Source organism: Triticum dicoccoides, chromosome 3A (assembly GCF_002162155.2).
Source record: "Triticum dicoccoides isolate Atlit2015 ecotype Zavitan chromosome 3A, WEW_v2.0, whole genome shotgun sequence".
Taxonomy (NCBI): domain Eukaryota; kingdom Viridiplantae; phylum Streptophyta; class Magnoliopsida; order Poales; family Poaceae; genus Triticum; species Triticum dicoccoides.
In genome coordinates this window covers 1,767,360-1,772,691 of record NC_041384.1, presented here as the reverse complement: position 1 = coordinate 1,772,691, position 5,332 = coordinate 1,767,360, and positions in this window count along the sequence as shown.

Genomic DNA, 5,332 nt, shown 5'->3' with positions numbered 1-5,332 from the left:
AAGAGGGGCATTGGTCACGGTTGGTGCCACGAACCGTGACCAATGCCCCCTTTAGTCCCGGTTGTTGCCACCAACCGGGACCAATGGCCTTGTGCTGCCCCGCGCCCAAAAGTTTAGTCCCACATCGCTAGCTGAAGGGCGCCGGCACTGGTTTATAAGCGCTGGTGTGCCTCCCCATTCGAGCTCCTCTCTAATGCAGGCTTTCGGGCCTAAACTTGCTACCGCCTGTGGTCCTATTGGGCCTTCTGCGGGCCTGAATCCTGGCCCATGTAGGGTTTCTAGTCGTATTCAGGCCGTGGAGGCCCTGTAGGAGGCATTTTTTTGGTTTTTTCTTTTTTATTTCTACATTTTTTTGGTTTTTTATTTTTTTTATTTCTACTTAAAACTAAATACTTACAGTTTTTTAGTGATTTCTTTTTGCTTTTAGGTCACAAAAATTATAAACTTTCTGTTAGTGCCATTAGTTTTAAATTTTGAATAGTTTAAATTTGAATTTTTAAAAATTTGTGTGAATCACTAGTTTATGAATAACTTTACTATAAAAATAGAATTTTTTTCTATTTATTTTTTATTTATACTTACAACTAAATACTTATAGTTTTTTAGTGATTTCTTTTTGATTTTAGGTCACAAAAATTATAAACTTTCTGTTAGTGCCATTAGTTTTAAAATTTTGAATAGTTTAAATTTGAATTTTATAAAATTTGTGTGAATCACTAGTTTATGAATAACTTTACTATAAAAATAGAATTTTTTTTCTTCTTTGCTATTTATTTTTTATTTATACTTACAATTAAATACTTATAGTTTGATTTTAGGTCACAAAAATTATATTCTTTTTGCTATTGAAGAATATTATAGTTTTATTTTAGTTGATCATAACATAATATTTTAATTGATTGTTTTTATTTTCATAAAAGTTTTGTAGTTCATTCTGTTTGCTATTAATTCATTCTTTGAGCTAAATGACTCTGAAATTGGAAAGCATTTCAAAATGAACTCTGAAAAGGTTGAAAGTTGGCATGGTATCGTCATTTCACCCACATAGCATGTTCCAAAAAGTAGAGAGGGTTACGACAAAAACTTGATGCACTTCGTGTACAAAATGGACAATCACGTTCGAAGTATCAAAGTTTCGAACCATAAGACATGAAAGCATTTCAAATGAACTCTGAAAAAGTTGAAAGTTGGGATGGTATCATAATTTCACCCACATAGCATGTGCATGTACAAAACGGACAATGGTAGCATGTTCGTCTGTTACAAATTTGGCATGGTATCATTATAATAGTTGCCGGAGAAAGTCTTCACTTTTTCTTCGCTTGTGTCATTTGCTTATTGCGCCGTAACCATGGATAATCTTCATTGTTTATCAGGATGCTTGGGTCAGCCTTGACATTGAAGGGAGGAATTTCATGAAACTTTTCATAATCTTCAGACATGTCTGTCTTGCCGTCCACTCCCAGGATGTCCCTTTTTCCTGAAAGAACTATGTGGCGCTTTGGCTCATCGTATGATGTATTCGCTTCCTTATCTTTTCTTTTTCTCGGTTTGGTAGACATGTCCTTCACATAGATAACCTGTGCCACATCATTGGCTAGGACGAACGGTTCGTCAGTGTACCCAAGATTTTTCAGATCCACTGTTGTCATTCCGTACTGTGGTTCTACCTGTACCCCGCCGCCTAACAGATTGACCCATTTGCACTTAAACAAAGGGACCTTAAAATCTTGTCCGTAGTCAAGTTCCTATATGTCCACCATGTAACCATAATATGTGTCCTTTCCGCTCTCGGTTGCTGCATCAAAGCGGACATCGCTGTTTTGGTTGGTGCTTTTTTGGTCTTGGGCGATCGTGTAAAATGTATTCCCATTTATCTTGTATCCTTTGTAAGTCAATACAGTCAAAGATGGTCCCCTGGACAACAAGTAAAACTCATCACAAACAGTGTTGTCACCTCTGAGACGTGTTTCCAACCAACTGCTGAAAGTCCTGATGTGTTCACATGTAATCCAGCCGTCGCATTGCTCCGGGTGTTTGGAGCGCAGACTGTTCTTGTGTTCATCGGCATACGGGGTCACCAAGGTAGAGTTCTGTAGAACTGTGTAGTGTGCTTGAGACCAAGAATATCCGTCCCTGCATATTATTGAGTCTCTTTCAAGAGTGCCTTTTCCAGTCAGTCTCCCCTCATACCGCGATTTAGGGAGACCTATCTTTTTAAGGCCAGGAATGAAGTTAACACAAAACCCGATAACATCCTCTGTTTGATGGCCCATGGAGATGCTTCCTTCTGTCCTAGCACGGTTGCGGACATATTTCCTTAGGACTCCCATGAACCTCTCAAAGGGGAACATATTGTGTAGAAATACGGGCCCCAGGATGACAATCTCGTCGACTAGATGAACTAGGATGTGCGTCATGATATTGAAGAAGGATGGTGGGAACACCAGCTCGAACTGACAAGACATTGCTCCACATCACTCCTTAGCCTTGGTACGATTTCTGGATCGATCACCTTCTGAGAGATTGCATTGAGGAATGCACATAGCTTCACAATGGCTAATCGGACGTTTTCCGGTAGAAGCCCCCTCAATGCAACCGGAAGCAGTTGCGTCATAATCACGTGGCAGTCATGAGACTTTAGGTTCTGAAACTTTTTCTCTGGCATATTTATTATTCCCTTTATATTCGACGAGAAGCCAGTCGTGACCTTCATACTGAGCAGACATTCAAAGAAGATTTCTTTCTCTTCTTTTGTAAGAGCGTAGCTGGCAGGACCTTTATACTGCTTCGGAGGCATGCCGTCTTTTTCGTGCAAACGTTGCATGTCCTCCCGTGCCTCAGGTGTATCTTTTGTCTTCCCATACGCGCCCAAGAAGCCTAGCAGGTTCACGCAAAGGTTCTTCGTCACGTGCATCACGTCGATTGAGGAGCGGACCTCTAGGTCTTTCCAGTACGGGAGGTCCCAAAATATAGATTTCTTCTTCCACATGGGTGCGTGTCCCTCAGCGTCATTCGGAACAGCTAGTCCATCGGGACCCTTTCCAAAGATTACGTAGTGTAAATCATTGACCATAGCAAGCACGTGATCACCGGTGCGCATGGCGGGCTTCTTCCGGTGATCTGCCTCGCCTTTGAAATGCTTGCCTTTCTTTCGACATTGATGGTTGGTCGGAAGAAATCGACGATGGCCCAGGTACACATTCTTCCTACATTTGTCCAGGTATATACTTTCAGTGTCATCTAAACAGTGCGTGCATGCGTGGTATCCTTTGTTTGTCTGTCCTGAAAGGTTACTAAGAGCGGGCCAATCGTTGATGGTCACGAACAGCAACGCCTTAAGGTTAAATTCCTCCTGTCTGTGCTTATCCCACGTACGTACACCGTTTCCATTTCACAGCTGTAAAAATTCTTCAACTAATGGCCTTAGGTACACATCAATTTCGTTGCCGGGTTGCTTAGGGCCTTGGATGAGAACTGGCATCATAATGAACTTCCGCTTCATGCACATCCAAGGAGGAAGGTTATACATACATAGAGTCACGGGCCAGGTGCTGTGATTGCTGCTCTGCTCCCCGAAAGGATTAATGCCATCCGCGCTTAAAGCAAACCATACATTCCTTGGGTCCTTTGCAAACTCATCCCAGTACTTTCTCTCGATTTTTCTCCACTGCGACCCATCAGCGGGTGCTCTCAACTTCCCATCTTTCTTTCGGTTCTCACTGTGCCATCGCATCAACTTGGCATGCTCTTCGTTTCTAAACAGACGTTTCAACCGTGGTATTATAGGAGCATACCACATTACCTTCGCAGGAACCCTCTTCCTGAGGGGCTCGCCGTCAACATCACCAGGGTCATCTCGTCTGATCTTATACCGCAATGCACCGCATACCGGGCATGCGTTCAGATCCTTGTATGCACCGCGGTAGAGGATGCAGTCATTAGGGCATGCATGTATCTTCTCCACCTCCAATCCTAGAGGGCATACGACCTTCTTTGCTGCGTATGTACTGTCGGGCAATTCGTTATCCTTTGGAAGCTTCTTCTTCAATATTTTCAGTAGCTTCTCAAATCCTTTGTCAGCCACAACATTCTCTACCTTCCACTGCAGCAATTCCAGTACGGTACCGAGCTTTGTGTTGCCATCTTCGCAATTGGGGTATAACCCTTTTTTGTGATCCTCTAACATGCGATCGAACTTCAGCTTCTCCTTTTGACTAATGCATTGCATCCTTGCATCGACAATGACCCGGTGGAGATCATCATCATCGGGCACATCGTTTGGTTCCTCTTGATCTTCAGCAGCTTCACCCGTGGCAGCATCATTGGGCACATCGTCTGGTTCCTCTTGATCTTCACCAGCTCCCCCCGTTGCAGCATCACCGTATTCAAGGGGCACATAGTTGTCATCGTACTCTTCTTCTTCGCCGTCTTCCATCATAACCCCTATTTCTCCGTGCCTCGTCCAAACATTATAGTGTGGCATGAAACCCTTGTAAAGCAGGTGGGAGTGAAGGATTTTCCGGTTAGAGTAAGACCTCGTATTCCCACATTCAGTGCATGGACAACACATAAAACCATTCTGCTTGTTTGCCTCAGCCGCATCGAGAAACTCATGCACGCCCTTAATGTACTCGCGGGTGTGTCTGTCACCGTACATCCATTGCCGGTTCATCTGCGTGCATTATATATAATTAAGTGTCCAAATTAATAGAAGTTCATCATCACATTAAAACCAAAGTGCATACTTAGTTCTCATCTAACAACATATAGCTCTCCAGAGCATCTAATTAATTAAACCATACATTGAAACTATGTAAAACATTTCAATGCGAAAACAAATGCGACCATAATCGCAACCAAGGTAACAATTGATCCAATGGCATAATGATACCAAGCCTCGGTATGAATGACATATTTTCTAATCTTTCTAATCTTCAAGCGCATTGCATCCATCTTGATCTTGTGATCATCGACGACATCCGCAACATGCAACTCCAATATCATCTTCTCCTCCTCAATTTTTTTTAATTTTTTCCTTCAACAAATTATTTTCTTCTTCAACTAAATTTAACCTCTCGACAATAGGGTCGGTTGGCATTTCCGATTCACATACATCCTAGATAAATAAAATCTATGTCACATTGGTCGGCATAATTTTCATAAACAATAAATGAACCAATAGTTATAAAGATAATATACATACCAAATCCGAATCATAGACAGGACGAGGGCCGACGGGGGCGGATACCAAAACCATCGCACTATATAAGATGCAATAATAAATGCAAGAAAATGATACAAGTATCTATCTAAACATACAAGTAAGAAT